This window comes from Passer domesticus, chromosome 4 (genome assembly GCF_036417665.1).
Source record: "Passer domesticus isolate bPasDom1 chromosome 4, bPasDom1.hap1, whole genome shotgun sequence".
Lineage (NCBI taxonomy): Eukaryota > Metazoa > Chordata > Aves > Passeriformes > Passeridae > Passer > Passer domesticus.
The window spans coordinates 45,191,070-45,209,513 of record NC_087477.1 but is presented as its reverse complement, the minus strand read 5'-3'; the positions used below and the strand labels follow the sequence as shown (position 1 = coordinate 45,209,513).

General features: G+C 36.8%; 1 protein-coding gene across 32 annotated transcripts in view; it reads left to right on the top strand.

The window, feature by feature from the left end:
* Nucleotides 1–18,444, top strand: part of MARCHF1 (membrane associated ring-CH-type finger 1) — a 232,011-nt gene that overhangs the window by 76,970 nt on the left and 136,597 nt on the right. For 29 of the 32 annotated variants that reach the window (XM_064417572.1, XM_064417561.1, XM_064417548.1 and 26 more), the window contains one exon: nucleotides 5,634–5,712. The exons of 2 other annotated variants lie outside the window; for them this stretch is intronic. The gene's annotated coding sequence lies outside the window, so the exon portion shown is untranslated. Of the gene's footprint in view, nucleotides 1–5,633; nucleotides 5,713–11,148; nucleotides 11,167–18,444 lie in introns of those variants that run through there. One more of the 32 variants, XM_064417560.1, reaches the window with a different exon arrangement.

Below are 18,444 nucleotides of genomic sequence, written 5' to 3'. Positions count from 1 at the left end.
CCAAAAGCAGGAGCGTGTTAGAACCATTATTCCTGCATTGAATCCAAAACGCAGCACTGTGCCAGCTACTAAGAACACTAGTAAATTTATGCCAGCCATAACCAGGACAGGAGGGGATGCTGATGGAAAATTATTGTGGGAATTTAATCCTGCTGTTTGTTATGGATCCGAGATTGCTAAATTGTAGTAGTTCTTAAAGTAGCTCTAGGCTATAAACTACCATAAACTAAAGTGTTGTGGTGTGGGAGTCGCCCAGAAGGTTAGATTATTTTTCAGATCTCCACAGGGCTGGTTCCTAGCTGGTCTTGGTCAGACAAATCTAAAACAAAAGATATCAGATTTTGAAATTCAGTAGGTTAGTTTTCTTAAGTCTGAACATTTCTTCTTTCATGTACAGCTTCAACAACACTTCTGTTGCAATTTCACACAGAATCAGTGTGCTCAGGACTAGGGTGATATTTACTGAAGAGTTTGGGATTTTTTGATGCTTACTTTAAGAGAGTTTTTCACGAGAACTTCACTTAAAAATGTATGTTTCTTCCATGTCTTAACTGAGGGAGAATGAGCTCTCAAGATAGGATCTCAGGTAAAATAGGAGTTCCTTTCATGAAATCAGTGTTATTGGTTTATCTTGAATGAAAATGTGTTGAGAAATTTTCCTCCTATTTACATTGTTTAGATCACTATAAATATGAGGATGTAAAAATTAGAGGGGCTGGTTAGTAATAATTTGTAGGTGATGTCTATCAGAAGTTGTCCCACAGTAAGCAGCCAATGTGGTCTTTAAAATTCCAAAACTTATCAACATATTTCCTTATTCTTTAAAACTTATTATGTTGCATGTAGCAAAACAAATTGTGCATGACTTTGAAATTTTAATAAAGTAGAAAGTGCCATCGGATTGGTAGGGTTTTTTAAATAACATACATCTCCCACCTTGCCTTAGACCGTTTAAATGTAATCCTCTTGAAAAATGAAATTATTAAAACAATAAAACAAAAATAAATGCCTGAAGAGAGGGGCTTATTAATGGGCATTTTTTTCATTCATGTGGATTTTTTTTTTGTTTGAAGAAATACTCCATTTATTATTTACTTAAATGCTGCAGAAAAATATGCTGTTTGAAATTCAGGAGTGGATCAGTTAGAAGGGCTTTGATGGAAAACTGAGACTATGTGATATTTGGTGTTGCCATGGGAAACTGCTTTGCAAGAACATTTGCAGAGCAGATGGACCAAGATAAATAAAACAGATACAGGTATTGAATAGAGATTGTTTAATGCTCTGTGAAAAAACAGGAAAGCAGGAACTTAAATCTATATAACATAGTCCTTTCATTTGCCCTTTTTTAATGGGTATGCTGTTTGAGATGACTAGTTCCACAGTGAAAGTTTCCTTTAAATTTTGTTTCGAAGAAATCAAAGAAAATGCCAGGTTTGTCTGCCTCATCTTCTGTAGAATGCAAAATCCATAGCATCCTTACTTTATGCCATCATCTACTGCCATTTTAGTCTAGTCTCTGAAGTTACACTTCAGTATACAAACACTATGAAATGAAAAGTCTTTGTATTTAAGATGTTACAATTTTGTTAGCTTCACATGCTCTTAGCTACTGGCAGCTCTTCTATAACCTTATAAACCAGCTTTTATCCTTGATTTAAGAAATAAAAAAAGATAACTCTCATACTCATAGTTTCAAGAGCTAGAATGTCTTTGTAATCATGTTTGATTCCACACAAGTTTGTTTCCATAGCAACATGAACACAAAAGATGCCCATGTGACTGTCTACATATAGCATGCCATTGTATGAGTACCTGTGTGCAGAAATACACTGTGTTTCTGTTTAACTTGTGTTCTTTGTTTTGCCTCGCAACAAATAAAACAGGCACATGCTGTTTACTTTTTCTCTAAGGAAATAAGTCAGTAGAAAATTTAAAATATGTTTTGTAGTCCTATCTTTTCAACAGCTCGAATTTAAACTTGCAGGCAGAAAAAGTTTGTGGAAAAATAAAAATTTTATCTGATCCCTTGAAGATGTGATTTCAACTGCTAAAGGATTTTTTTTACTCGAAGTAATATGTTGATTATAAAGTATTTCTTCAGGTTTTCTCCAGTCTAATTGTGCCTCTGTTCTTCATGACTTATAAAACTTATTCCACAGGTTGATGTCTCCACATGAGTGAAACAGTTCTTTGGGAGATGCTGCCATAAATCTATTAATGCTTACAGAAGTGTTGGTGTTTTCATTTAGTATAAAATGCCATGAAATTCTGTTCCACTGAACATCATACAGGTGACTCACATTTTTAGGGTGCATGTTAGCCAACTATTTTGAGTGGTCAGAGCAAAGTTTGTTTGCTTTTCAGTATATTTTTCTATTATGAAAGGAAATACATTTGATGCATTTGTTATTAATCCATTTTAAATATCAGGTGTGAATACCTAACTGAAGTTCTGTGTTTATTTATGTTCTGCTTTCTCATGAGAGACTAGGAACATTAGCAGCAGGAATTTTAGGGGAAAATTTTATGTTTCACAATGACAGAATCACAGAATTGTTGGGGTTGAAAGAGACCTCCGGAGATATCTGGTCCAACCCCCATGACACGGCAGAGTCAGCTAGAGCAGGTTACACAGGAACACATCCAGCTGGGTTTTGAATATCTGCAGAGAGAGACACACAATTAATTGGATCAGAGTATCTGAATTTCTCCAGTTGCTTTTAATCTATGGTTTTAAAATCTTGCCATCAATATCCAGGAGTCCAAAAGACATGTTGGCATTCATTAGCGTCAGGGTTACAATATATATTTCTAGCTTTCAGCTACAACCTTTTAAAGTCTTTAAACTAGCTAAAGCACAATAGAGTTGATTGTGCATTTTTTTCCCCCCCATGCGTTGTGGAGAAGAGATTTCATGGGTGATTGATTTAACCTCCTTTCAATTTATTTTAGGCAGAGACCAGTTAAATAACTTTTCAGAATCATACAATTGTTGTGGTTGGAAGGTACCTCTGGAAACTGGCTAGCTCTTTGGTCAGAGCAGGGTCATGGGGTCACCTAGCACACATTGCTCAGGACTATGCCCAGCAGGATTTAGGAGATGCATCTTGGGCAACCTGTGCCATTGGTTGAGAATCCCCATAGAAAAAAAAAAATCCTGGTGTTTAAATGGGTTTTCTTGTGTTTCATTTGTGCCTGATGCCTCTTGTCCTTTCACTTGATACCACTGAGAAGTTCTGCCTTCCTTATTCTACTCCTGGACAGGTGTCTATAAGCATAGGAGAGACCCCATTGAGCCTTCTCTTCTCAAGGCCCCCACCTCTCACAGCCTCTCCTCATGCAAAAAGTGCTCCAATCCTTTACTTACCTCCGTAAACTTCAGCTGGCCTTGCTGCAGTAACTCTTTGTCTCTCTTGGGCCCAGTTCTGGCCCACCTACCAGAGCATTCAGGATGGCTCACAGTGCTGAGCAGAGAGGAGGGATGACCTCCCTCAGTATGCTGGTGATGCCCTTCCTCGTGCAGCGAGGGTTGCTGTGGAACTTTGCTGCAAGGACACACTGCTGGCTCATGGCCAGCTTGTTATCCCTTGGGTCCTTTTCTGCCAACATGCATGCGATTATTCCTGCCAAGTGCAGCATTTTGCCTTTTCCCTGTATTGAACTTCATGAGGTTACTCTTGGCCAATTTCTCAGCTTGTCAAGGTTTTTCTGAATGCCAGGACAGCTTTCTGATGTGTCAACTACTCTTAGTTTTGCAGTATCTATGCCTTCTGTCTCAACTTGTGAGTTATTGATGATTTGCTGAGCAGTATTGGCTTTTGTATTGACACTTGGTGTGTGCCTTTGACTAGCCTCTAGTGAGCTTGGTGCTGCTGATCCACAACCTCTATTGGCCAGCAGTTCAGTCACTTTTCTGTTTGCCTTACTCCCCATTCATCTATTTAGTGTTTCATCGGTTCTTCAGGGCGAAAACAATGCAAGGCTGTGACAGAAACATTATTAAAGTTAAGATAAGCAATGTTCAGTGTTCTGTCCTTGTCCATTGGGGTCAGCCTGCTCATTGTGCAAGGCTATCAGGTTGGTCAGGCACAATTTCCCCTCCATGTATTCATGCTTACCATGTCCAAATATGTTCTATTCCCTCCTCTATTTGGCAGTGACTTTCAGGTTTATTATCTCTATTCCTTTCCTAGGCATCAATGTGAGACTGGGACTGAATTTCTTGAAAGTAGACGTGATATTTATTCTCTTCCAGTCCTCAGTTTCCTCCTCTCACCTGATCTCTGTTACCCTTTTTGATCTTTCAGTGATTGAGTGCTCTCACAATGACATCAGCCAATCTTCAATATGTGCAGTGCATCTCATTATGGCCCATGGATCTTTGTGTTTGTTTAAATGCTTCCTAACTTGTCTCTCCTCCACTGTGAGAATCTGCCTTGCTTCAGGCTTTCCAGTGGTTTTCAGCGACCTGGGATATCTGAGGGATGGTTTTATCTGCAAAGAGGCAGATAAAGAGGGTATTCAGTGTATTGGCCTTCTTCCTATCTTCTGTGACAGGTCTCCATCGGGACATGTAATTTCATTCATATCTTGTGGCAGAGAGACCATAGCCTTCCTTATGCTGCACAGCACCCATAGAAACTGTTCATGTTTATATGAAGTATCTACCCATGTCTGTGATCTCCATGAAGTTGGAATTCTCCAATTGCATGCAAACCTCTTAATTCTTCCTGTTTGCTCTGCTGTGTGCCTTAGCAAGCAGGCTATTTGGAGAGGCACAAAAGCATGCTTTTTTCCCCAGAAAAGATGGAATACCTTTACCATAATTGTGCCTGGAAGGTATTTCCCTATCTGCATGTGCACAACTGGGGTAGGACCCCTACAGCCCTGTTTCTTTTGCTTACAAATTTCTTCCTGTTGACATTACCCCGTACTGTTTGCTTGCCAGCCTGGTCCTTTACTTCCTCTCTTGATTGCTGGTCATACTCTCCTGTTATTCCTAGTTTGAATCCTCATTACTGGATTTGCCAGCCTGTTGGCAAAATGTTTTTCTCCATTTATGAGGGCAGCATCTCTGCTAAACCATCCTCTGTCCTTGTAGAACATCCTGTGATCATTTAAAATCTAAAACCCTGTAGCCCACACCAACTGGACAACAAGTTCTTATGGGATCTGTTACTTCCTTTTTTATACTTTCACACCTTTCTGGAGAACTAATTAAGTCTTTTGGCCTTTTTTTTTTTTTTGTTAAGCTTTGTTTATTTTTTAATGTTATCCTGCCAATGCCATATGGGTTAGCTGGCTATGCGAAGGCTTTTTGTACCAGTATGATTAATAGAGGGAAGATCATGTGTGGTTTCCCTGTGCTCAGGAAGGTCAGGGAGTAATCTCAAACCACTTTGAAAGTCTACAGAAAGATGAATGGCTATCAGTATCTGGTACAGGATTTGATGAAAATTTAAGACTGCCTTTCAAGTCCAGAATTTTTACTTTAGGTTATGCCTTTTGGAAGACTCCAGCCTAAAAAGTTTTCCCAAACCTTGCTTCATAAGCTATTTTAAGGCAATGAAATAGATGCTATTTTAACATTGCAACTGGTTTCACGTTTCTTTTGTTTCTATTTCTTCTAGGAAATGAACCCAGGAAGTAATGTGAAAGGTCATGTGAAGCTCTGTCATAGCAGAAATTTTCTAAAAGATTGCTTTACCTGTAAGTTCTTTTCTGTTGTTAAATATTAAGCTATATCATACTGTGGTGGGGAAAAAAATACTTCATTTTGGCATTTTGACTTGCAGCTTAGTTGTGAAGAAAACCTTTCCAAGTGCATTATGTAGCAACATGTGCTATTATTCACTTTCTGTATTTTAGTAAAGTGCAAACAAACATTTTTCCTCTAAGTAAATAACTAAATCTCACGTTTTCCCTAAAACCTGTGTAGGTTTTGAATCCAACAAGTAAGATTTTCATGCTGTTTCATTACAGATTATGCATCAACTGTGATGCATTCTAAACTGCAATTACTTGTTTTTCAGAAATTATTTTAAAAGTGAAGGGTAAAAATTATTCAAACTTGTATGAGAGTGAAATTACCACTAAAAGCTCTTTGCAAGGATATAATGTGCGGGTGCTTGCTGTGACTGAGACATCTTTGGGATTCAGAGTTATTAAATTATATGATAGTGCTCTTTACAATTGTGTCACTTGTGGCAAAAAATTTTCTTCAAGCTAAAATAAACTAATTTAATTTTGTATATATCTCACAATAAGCTCCGCCTACGAAGTTAAACGGTGGCTTTCATCTTGGTTCTAATTGTCTACATCAAAATACTTAAATTGGGAGATATGAACTTGCTCTCCTAGCAAAATTGCAAGAAAAATATTAAAAGATCCGTTTTACACAAGGAACCAAAACCATTAGGCTTGATTTTGGCAGATTCACATGGGTGGTGGCAGAGCTTAGAAAAGGATACAGAAGTTCTTAGTCCCTGTCAAAAAATATAATTTGAAGATATATAAACATGCCAAAAAAGTATACCCTGAAGGAGATTATAGCTTGCAATCTCTCAATTTCAGCAATATGTTAATTTTTTTCCTTTTGTATGTAATTATAGTTCAACTACACATCACCTAGATAGCAAGTTTTTGAAAATTATAAGGGGGAAAGCACTACTGAAAAATGTTTCAAAACTGATAGTAGGTGTTTAATCCTTTAAAAGTAATAATTTCAGAATTTTTTCGTTATCTAGTACTCTATTTTAAAGTAGCAGCAATGCCTGTACAGGGGCAGCAGAGGTAATTTAATTTGACATGAAATCTTCAACTAATAAAAACTTGCAAACACTAGCCCTCCATGTTTCAAGCTCTTTATGAAGTTTCAGAAAACCTGCTGATATCTATTTGATTTTATTTAAAATGTCCTTCTTTAATCTCAGTATTTCTTTACTACTCTGATGTAACTTGAGACAACCATGAAGTACCAATACAAGTAAATCTGTTAGAAATTAAAATCTAAATTCTGCACTTCAAGTTGTGAAGTAGAGACTGAATGTTATTGTCTTCATTATATAAATATTCCTACAGTACTGGTGCAACTTCAGCAATTGTCCTGTGTTATCCTAAGTGCATTAAAAGTCCATCATTGGGGCATTTCTTTTGGTTTTGTCAAAGAATCTGTATGGGTATTTCAGGATAATTGAAGGAGACTTTTACAATTAGTCAAGGAAGAGAGAAGAAAAAGTGCTCCTCTGATGAAGCTGTCTTAATAACTGAGTTAGTCAGATTTTCAGTATTATTTGAGAGATTTAATTACTTAGCAGTAGTCGATGGATTTCCCATATCATAACAGTAGCCTTAAAAGAACACAAATGATAAGAGATAAGATGGAGGTAGAATGGGCTAATTTATTTCAATTTGCTCTTCTCTTTCAATTAATTGCTTTTGTTATTTTCTTCATATCTCCCTGAGAAATGTTAGTATTTTATTTGTGCGCACATGTATATGTATGCATGTGGGTGGGTGTGTATCCATTAGAGATATTTATAGTCAGTGAAGATAAGAAAACAGTTGGGACAAAAGTATAGAAGTGACTTGGAAAAATGGTAGGTGAGAACATGGAGAAAAGTCCCTGACAGGATGCAAATGCTGAGTGTTGTATTGCACACTGAGCAATAAAGTAAATATTACAGCCTCCCAGACAACAAATGTATTGTTTGGAATCCTGCAAACACGCTGATTTTAGTAGTGTGACTGCATTTGAGGACAAAATAGCAGATGATTTTTTTCCTGATCTAAAATATTTGAAACAGTGTCTATTACTGTATATAGACACTTCTGAAGTTTGGTTGAAGAGCTGGCAATATCCAATAATATTTCTTACTGTAGACTGCAATTGATTTTGTGATTCACATACTCAACAATTGTATTGGTATAAATAGGAAAAAAAACCCAACAACATAAGGAGGCAAATGATCTTGTTGTTATTATAATTATTTTGAGTATAGGTTGCTACATGACAGAAATCTAGTATTTTTAACCGTTACATAGTTCCAACTTATTTGTCTCTTTGCTAGAAATAGTTCCATACTGCTAATTTTTATATTGACTAGAAGCCTTTCTGTTATACATGTAATGAACCTGCCAGTATTCTGAATTAATTAATTAGTATTGTACGACTGGCTGTCATGATACACAGACAAGCAACAGCATAACTCATTGAGATTCGTAGATTGTGGCAGCAATTAATTATGATCAGTTTCGTAGTTGTTATATTTTTCTTCCCAAAGGAGTTTCCATGTATGATTTCTATTAATATTAGCTGTCTAACAAATCATAGCACCATAAAATAGTTTATGGTCTCTTACAACCCAAAATGGGTTGGAAGAGACCATAAAGATCATCTCATTCCAGCTCCCCTGCTATGGGCAGGGACAGCTTCCACTGGACCAGGTTTCGCAGAGCCCCATCCAACCTGGGCTTGAACACCTCCAGGGATAGGGCATCCACAGATTCTCTGTGCAACCTGTTCCAGTGCCTTCCTAGCTCAAAATCAAGAATTTCTTCCTAACATCCAATCTAAATTTTCCCTCTTTTAGTTTGAAACTCTTCCCGCTTGTCTGATTTTCCACTTGTGTAAGAAGTTACTCTCCCTCTAAGTACTGGAAGGCCAAAAGTTAGAAAATAAGAATCTTTTTCTACCTTCCCCCCTCCCAAAATTGGATTGTTCTGTGTTCAGATTGAGATCATCACTATCATAACAATATTTCAGTCCTGTGCTTATAAAAGATGAAAATCATACCCATCATAATATGTACTGTGTAAAATAAGGAGCAGCATAAAGTATACTGCTATATGTTTTTAGAAGAACCAGAAGTTCTAAATATGAACCAGAAGTTTTTAAAATGATAGCCATTCACCTTGACAGAAATTTAAGAGTAGAAATGTTCTGTTTACACAATGAATTATTCCCATTTAGGAAAGGCACGTTTGTTGATGCACAGCAACAAGTGTTCCTCATTTTCTTTGAGTAATTCCCTTTCTGGATCTTTGAGAATTTAGCTTTTTCTCCTATTCTTCTCATGCCCTCTGGGAAAAAAAATTTGGAATACCTTTGCTTGATTCACAGCTACAGGCTTGGGTCAATTATTTGGAGATCGTTGTGAGAGTCCAGTGCAAGTACAGCAAAAGGAAAGACTAACAGAGCTAAAAAATTAAAAAGACACTACCAAAATCAGTAGTAAGAATTGAAGTACTGTCTATGGAAACTGGTGAGCACTAACACAGACTTTTTTTGCTGTAGAAAATTCCAATACCCTAAGAGCACATTAATTTTCAAGGAGTGTCATGCACAGCTCTAATTAAGGTTTCACAGATCACCAGGGAATGAATCTTCCACTGCTGTCCCCATGCCTGCCTCTTGTCTTTCTGAAATGAACTTAGATTTGAAATTTAATATCAGGTGTTACCTGGCATACATGTTTTCATGTCAGCTTCTGTCACTATATTCAGGGAAATACAAGTTTTAATTGTAGCATTTCTGCATACTGTAAGCATCTTCCTGATCATAAATTTGTACAAACCTAAATTGCAGAGTAAGGAGAATAGAACTATTGCAAAGGTCTTTCATATTTTGCTTCATTGCTTATTATGTAGATTTTTTTTTTTAATAAGGGGTATACTGAGGAATATAAATAGATATATCTGAAGTGATGACAACAAGAAATACAACAGCTGTCCCTGTTGTTGCTTGTTAATTTGCTGTGCTGAGGTGTAATTTCATGCTTTGTTAAAATCAGACCTATTAACTATGATTTGCTGAAGGTGAAATAAAGGGATAGGCTCCATGAAATTTCTTTATTGTAAAAAATATGTGGTACCTAATATTCACTGAAAGTAGTAGTCTGGGAAAAGTGTCCTTTAAGTTAAATATGTTGACACAGTAAAGAGCATTGATTAAACTAAACCAAAATATTTTATTCTTTACAGTCAGTATGCAGTTAATATTTTCTCCAGGCATAAACTTCCTAAATCTCAGTTTACAATGCATGTGTAGATATCAAGATGGTAATGTAGATATCAACAGGTGTGCAGCATTCATAGTCTACCAGTCATGGCTTCATTAGCTGCTGAACTTAAGGAAAGCTGGAGAATTCTGTGAGATGCCTTAAAAAATTAAGTTTGATGGCTCCTTATGACCTAAGCAGAGCTAAAGTTGAAAAGAGCTGATGGGAAAAAAAAGATACAAATAAAAGAAAAAAATATCGGAAAGGATTTTCAGGAATGGAAGGTAAGATACTTTGTTTAAATTAATAAAAAAATTGAGGTCCAGTGCAAGAGAAGAAAGAGAATGATACAAGCAGTGAGTACCTCTGAAAAATTGATTGGTTTAAAGTTTTTCAAATTCAGTAGAAGATACTTCTTAGTTTATTTTCAGTGTTGTGCAAATATACATTAGTTCTATATATCTTTATCATTAGTAAGTCTGGTTAATTATGTGTAGATTTAGAGAATGTATGGGTAAAGTTATAAATGTTTTGATTCCCTCAGTGTGGGTACAGTATATGCTTCCAAATAGTGCAACAAGATTTGGCTTCACAGCATCTCTGAAGACTGAATTTGCATCTGTTCCTCTTGACTGTCTTGACCATGCTACAGAAGTAGCTTGGCAGGGAAGGAATGATGTGTAGCCTGTCATTTTTAGCCTGTTTGTTACACTCATTGGTATTACTCCACAGTCCTTTGACAGGAAACATTACCTGGGATTAAGAGCCGATGAAAGGCTTTTATTTTCTGAGACTGTTTGCAAATAGTTGTTTGTCCTGCAAAGAATAATGCACTTTATAGCACGATTCTTAATGATGCCAGAAAAAATACAAATAAAATTCTTTATGGTCTAATTTAACAAATACACCAGTTTCGGGTGAGATGTGGTATTATGTTGCATGTCTACATCTCATATTATCTAGCTTCAAGGGGAAAACTTTGTTTCAGCTTCCCAGCAGACAAAAGGTTCAACTCCAGTACCGACAGTTTACAGTGTGGAAGGTTTGTGTTGTCATAGAGGTGCAAGGGGAGCATCAGGACCTCCAGAGTGCCCACACAAGCACACTTCTCTCTGGGGAGCTTCTTTAGACCCACTGAAAGCAGAACACTCTTGAGAAGCCTCACGTTAGTAGAGAAGCAACTTCCATTTTTTTCCTTCATGCTGCCTAGAAGTTTGTTTCACTGAGTGTTGTCTCCCTCCTCTGAAGGCAGGTTTTAGGTGACTGTCTCAGGAAATGCCATTCTGCAGGATTGCTCTTGTAGTTGTAGACTACTGATAGAGTTGGAAGGACTGTCATGCTTGTAGCCTTCTTGTGCCTTCCACAGAGCTAGAGGATAATTATTGATTCATGTGATGAACCAAAGACAGCACTGTTTTTATGGGCTGATTCATGTGAGAATGGTTTAAGGATTCACTGTTTCGTGGAAAAAATATGTAAGCTCTTGCCTCTAAACTTGAATGGGAGAGGTAAATTCATACGTCTGTAATTACTTTGATTGCAGTTTCTTGTTGTAGTCTATTTCAGGTAAACCTACACTGCATGAATCATAAGAAATTGCTAGCTAGAAAACAGTTAAAATGTCAAGAGGTGCTTTTGCTCCTCAATTAACTAGTTTAGCATTAATGTCAGGTCTGTGTAGCTGCAAGATTGGTGTTGTTTTTATTTCCTTTTTTAAATCATGTGTGCATTGTGAGAGCATTGACTTTCAGCTGTGCAGTAATCTCTGATAACTTATTTGTATTTTTAGATTTTATATAACTTTTGTACCCCTCACTCTTCAAGATGCCCTCTTGGTTTGTGACTATTAGCAGAAGGTGTGTTTAACAGAAGACAACTGAAGAGTGACATTAGAAATTGCTGTCAAACAGACAGGAAGGCAGTAGGAATACTGATGTGTTTCTGCTTTTGTAATTAATCAGTGAAAGAAGTCTACATTGTAAAAGTAAGTAAACAGGCAAAACTTGTCTGCCTGTGCTGCTGTCTGCAGCATTCTGTTGGCTAGGAGCTGGGAGGTATCAGAAGCTTGTGGGTTTTTCTGGTTGAATAGCCTGGCAGTGTACATAGTTTGCATCATACAGAGCTGGGTAGAAGATCTTGAGAAAACAAGGTTTTCTGCACTGTTGCCACCTCTCATTACTAGTATTGGTTAGGTGTTGCTGCAATCCTTGGCCTTTCCATGTTCAATTGTCTTGTTATTAGTGGCAAAATTGGAGAAATAGTCCTGATAGGTGGTTGTTTTTGTGTTTGACGAGCACATAGTTGTAACTGTAGTTATAGCTAGAATTTCTGAGCAGGTACACCCTGCAACATGTCTTGGTCATCTTGTTAGAGGTTGGAGACGTGGCTGGACTAGAGGTGTGTGTGATTCCTCATGTGGGGGGTTTCCCTGCTGAGGCATCTGGCACTGCACAGGTCAGAGAGGAATGATGAGTATTAATGTTGTGTTCATTTGGAAGATATAGTTCCTAGAATATTTTGCAGAAGTCATTTAAGAATTCCTGCTAAAGTGAAAACTTCATTTGATAAACTTGTTTGTGTAAAGTGTCCAGAAAGTTAATTCCTGAGGCTGTTAGCACTGACAGCACTAATTTTCTCTGTTAATTTCGGAGCATGAAATTTGTCCAGACATCTGGCTTTTCAGAAGAGAGTTGTTGCTTTGGAAGGTAGTCTGTACGCACTTGTTGTGGCTAAGGGTTAGATTGTGTTTATATACTTTTTCCCCAGTGTGTATCCATCAAAGAAACAGGATGGCAACAACTTCCATTTTGAAATAAACTTGGCTTTCGTATTGAAATGACCTCCTGAAGAGGTGGGAGCTGTGTGCATGTTAAAGAAGTAGATTAATTATCTATAATGACTCCCTTTGGCTCAGTTGACAGTGGGAAGGAAGATCCTGGAGTGACCCCTACAGCCTCTGTTTCCTAGGTGCTCCCATCAGGAGTGTCCCCTGGTTCCACCAGCTCAGTAACATGTGGCTTCCATCTACTGATACATGAACAGCTGAGCCTTCTCCTGCGGTGGAGAGGAGCCCAGCTGTGGCACTGGAAGGCTGGAGCTGAGGAGGGCTCTGCCCTCACGTGCACTGATTTGGCACTGGCAGCGTTTGTGTGTCAGACTGGAGCTGGCTTTGTGTGAGGTGATATAATGAAGACATTTCCTGAGAGCCGACAAAATGTAACTGCATTGCTCACAAAGGGAGATGGAAGGCTGATGTTCAGTTCTTGGGAAAACAAAATCATAGCAATTCTTCTCTTATCACAGATTGGGATTTTTTGTTTTAGAAGAGATTGAGTGTCTTTTAAATTACATTGTTTTTTTTTTTTCTTCCTTTTGCCTAAGTAAATCACACTGTATTTTAATGGAGCTAAATATACAAAATAGAGAGGACCTATGCATAAGCAGAATTACAATGCAAAAAGATATAAAAGGAAGCTATTATTATTTTTCCCTGAAAGATTTCTCTGAATTGCAATGTTTTTAATAGTACACATAAAAAAATTTTCAAAGAAGTCACCATGAATAAGAATTTTGTTGTATTTGAGAAATGCATTTAAGTACAGCTATGCTACTACTACCAGTAGTATTGTTATTATTAAGTGGAATGATGGCGTGTTGAACACTTTGAAGCAGACAGATGTGAACTCATCTTGAGAGATGTTTTCTTAACCAGCAACAACAAAAAATTATCTTATTAGCTCTTATAAGTCTCATCTGAGACCTAAATTTGGATTTTGCTAATATATATGATAAACAATTCCATTAACAAAGTGTCTAAACAGCTTCTGATTCTTAATGTAATTATGACTTTAACTAAAGCCTGTAACTGAATTATTTAGGTTGATTTTAGGCTATGAGAATGCCAGCCTTTTACATTTTATGAAATTTATTCCTTACAATTTCATTTAATAGGCTCTTGCTTCCCGTTTCTGACCTACTTCTGTGCATCTTTCATTACTTGCTTCACTTTTTTTCTTCATCATTCATCTCTTCCAGCTGGATGATCTGCCCTTTTCATCAATATTTCTGCAGGTGGAAGTTTTGTAGATTTCGTACTGTTTAGGTGAACCTGATGGGGTGGGAGTGTCACTGTGAATGTTTGACGTTGCAGCCATGTTAGGCTGCACCTATTTAAGCATATATATATTCTTACTTGATGTTAGAGTAAGTCATACCAATAATCTCCTTTGTTTGTTGCAAGAAAAGTACCCCAATACCCATGCTTAGATGTTTTTAGAATTGTGATCCCTGGATAATTTGAAAAGATGGTATTACAATTTGACAAGATGGTATTTACATAGGTTGAGCACTGTTATTTTTGCAAGGAGTGTGAGGTGGGAAGGGTTGCAATCATTCTTTGAAATCAGAGAATTTTTACTGTTTTTAACAAATGTAATTTTATGTTCATATACCCTGAAAGTTCTAATTTTATTTAGAGTGGGTTTCTAATTTTCTAGACATGGCACACATATAAAGAAATATTTTTTCCTGTAGGAGTGCCTAACATCTAAATACACAAAAAACACGTGGGTTGAAAATAGTTTTGCAGTAGTGGCTTTTTTCTTTAAACATAGCTGAGTTGTTCTGTCCTTTATCCCCTATTTTCTGGTTGAGAGAGAGTTGCTTGTCAAGAAGCTTACAAGGAAAGTCACTTAAAACAAACAAACAAAAGAGGAGTATTGGTGAAATGGAGAAATTGCACCCATAGCTGAGCAGACAGCATAGAAGGCAGATGCTCCTACGTGCGTCATGCTCGTGTAGTCATCCTCTGCCTTGAGTGAACTGGGCTCTGCAATTCAGAGAAGGGCAGCTTTCAGCTTTTTGTTACTCATGTTCTACCAGGGACCTGTGCTCAGGCAACAGTGGGGAATTTCAACGCTTTTCTAAAGCAAACAGTTCCAAAAATTGCAACTGTAGGGCACTTCATCTAAAAACAGATTTGTACCTGCTATTAATTGGATCCAGGGTGGGCTGCACAGTGTGCAGCAGTAAGGGAAAATTTTTCCTTTGCGTCACAAATGCAATGAAACTCTTGACCCAGTGCCACTAATAGCTATGGCTTAGTTGACACAATCTTGTAGCTTTTTTTAAGCTACTGGGACTGCAACAGCTCAGGACTGTGGGAAGTATTTCATTCTTAGCTGAGTAATAGGAGAGAACAAAACTGCTTCATTCAAAGCTTTGTGTCTGTAAGACACCAGCTTTTTAGTCTTTCTGGTAAATGCATGTTACAGTATTGTAATTATAGGTCTTATTCTGTTTTGTGTCACTTCAGTTTTCCTGAGGGAAAATCATCTAGCAAGGGGTCATTTTTAACTGTGTTTTCTATCTGAAATGAGAATTTCCGTGAGATAAGAAAGCTCTGGGTTTTCGATTGAGTCGGTTTAAGTTTACTGCTTAAGCTGGACAAGTCCAGTGGGATGAGATTTAGGTGATAAAATACCTTGTCAGGCAGCTGAAGAATATTGGAGGGAGGAAGCAAGAACCAAGTAGGAGGAAATTCTACAATCTATTTATGAGATGGGATATTATTATAAGGTAAATGATTCTTAAAATACTAGTATCTACAAAGTGTTTATCAATACATAATATTAGAAAAAAGTGCCTCAATTTTCGTGAATATTTTAAGGTGCAGACTTTGTTCGAGGTGTTTTGAGACTCATCCTTCTGGGAAACATGGAAATGTTATCTTTACATGCTTTCCTAAAATAATTTTTAAAATCTCCCCCCCAAAAATATTTGGGTGAAAGATTTTACTAACTTCAGAAAATACCCAGTTTCTCCTTCAAAAATATTTTCTGTTTCTAGATTTCTCTTATTTTAATCTGAACCAGTTCATTAATGTCATGAAGTGTGTTTGATATGTAGTGTGCCTTTTTTCTGGTTAGACTCACATTTCTCTGAATTCTCTCTGAAGAAAACAAAGGACAAATCAAGAAAATTTGTCAATATATTAAGTGTAGATTAAATTCATCACTAGAGTGAAAAGGATGGTATTTTAATATGGTCATAGTAGATTTTCTTGCTGTGATTTTGCTCGTGTGTTTAATGGTTGCTTTTGAATCCCAGAAGCAGATGGGGGGAGTGGTTTCACATCTTGGAGGTGTTACAGTGTAATCCGGACATTCACATCTGGGATATCTGTGCTGCTAAGAGAGTGGCAGATGAAGTCTCTTAGTTTCATAAATCTGAGTTTTATAAAATTGGGTTTTCCTTTGCAGAGTATAAATGGCTTGGGAACTGTTGCTAGTGTTTGGAAGTCGATCCTAGAGAGTCTTAAACTGTTGTGCTACAAAAACATGAGTGACAATTGATAATGTAATGGTAATCAGTAAGATACTCAACAGTACAAAGTAAACTTTTAATCAGTATGTGATGTGAAGAAACTGCATATATTTATAGTGCAAGGGATATGGGTAGTAAATCTTATTTCAATCCTGAAAATGAATTTTTTTAGCTGTTTTTAATCAGGAGATTGACACATCTGATGTTTTGTTAATTTAGGCTCTTAATAACTACTTCTAACTGTTTCAAAAAATGCAGTTTTTCAGTGAGAAAAACAAGAAAAAACTTACTCTTACCTGAAAATATTCCTGGAAAAGATGACTTCAGAAAGTGTACTAGAGAACAATTGTAACTTTTTTCCCTGATTATTTTTGATTGCTGGGCAAATGATGAAAAATTACGCTCACCAAAGGTGAAATAGCTGTGTGGAGGAGGTGGGCACTCTGAAGTGCTTAGTGGAACTTAAAAGAACTGTAACTGGTATCGGATCTTAGGCTGGATTTTCTTCCAGTAGTTAAGTAGGAGTGTGATTACAGAACAAGTGCTTTTTGTGGTATCCTCACGTTGCTCGGGAGTTAACTCCAAAAAGTACTACTTTTATGTGGTATTGGTAAAAATTCAGCTTTTTATTGAAGCCTGAAAGAAGAGATAAGATTAAATGTAATGTGGTATTTCATTTATCTTCCAAAGCAAAACATTCAGGCAGAGGTAAGATAAAAGTATGATCAAATTAATGTTACAGTGTTGAGAAAGCTGGTAATGGGGGTAACACAAATATATAATTAAATCTGTGGAAGAGGTGTGCTAATTTGGAAGGAATATTTCAAACCCATAATCTTCAGAAATGCATAGGGAGAGTTGCAATGATAAGCCTGGGAGTTTATGTTGGAGGGTGCTTTTCCTTTAGGAAATAATTTTATTGTCTTTTTTCTCCTGCATGTGCCCTGCTGAATTACCACTGTTAGGTGCTAAGCTCCATGGAAAAGTAGCAGACAAAATAACCTCTTGCCAGCCTCTTGATTCCTTGGTCAATAAGCAACACTCAAAAATCTGTATAAGTTTCATTTCAGTGTTGCTTTTCAAAAAATGTTCACAAGTTTGGAAGTAACCATTGGATCCTTCAGAACCGGAACGCAAGGGATTTGTTTTCTGAACTGCTACAATTTAAAATGAGAAAGCTGTATTGTAATAATATGGTAATGTCCATCTAAGTGTAATAACTGATTACAGAAGTAGATAAGCATCATAATGCCAAACTGCATTTGATTACAAATGGATATCTTTGAGCTAGTTATGTGACTCTGCTTTTGGTATTCTTTCACAATTTTAGGGTTAAATTACAAAGTTAATCCCTTTTTTTTTTTGGTCTTGTAATTTAATGAGACTTTGAAATTCTTATCTGGATAAAACGAAGATGGATGAGGAAAAGTCTTGTGCTTGTTTAGAAGACTGCTGTATCACAGATTGCTAAACTTAATTATCTTTATTTAATCTGAAATATATTCCACATTTGTTAAAGAAATAACTTTTTCTGATTTCATTAGCTTTTCAGGCATGTGGAGTTTCAGCCAGGGAATATGCTTTGTTTTGAACTCAGCCAGTGACCCCTGTAAAAATGTTTAATTAACTTTTGCCAATGTCAATATAGTTCTATTATACTCAGCAGGCTGGATGAGCTCCCTCTGGTGGCTCATTTACATTGAGATTCTCTTCTTAATATCTGTTTATTCTGGCAAACAGGGCTGCTGACCCCAGGTATCAGTCAGGCATCAGTTCCTTCTGGGCTTACACTTTAATTGAAAAACATCAATAATTTCCTTACAGAATGAAACAAAAGCATTTAAATGCACAGGAGGTTAAATTTGTTAGCAAAATAAATAAAGAGCTGCTGGGTAACAAAGTAAGCAAATAAAACCAAATTACTTCCTTCTAAGTGAAAATCACACAATGGGTGGATGGCAGTAACTTAGCTATGTCACCAACTTACAATAATGCTTATTCTTAAACTTTAGGAAATATTTGGATATTAAAGTGAAATATTTAGACCTTGACCATGAAATTATGGAGTTTAGCATGAAGAAGTAGAGTAGTAAGTAAGATCACAAACACGGGCTTCAGG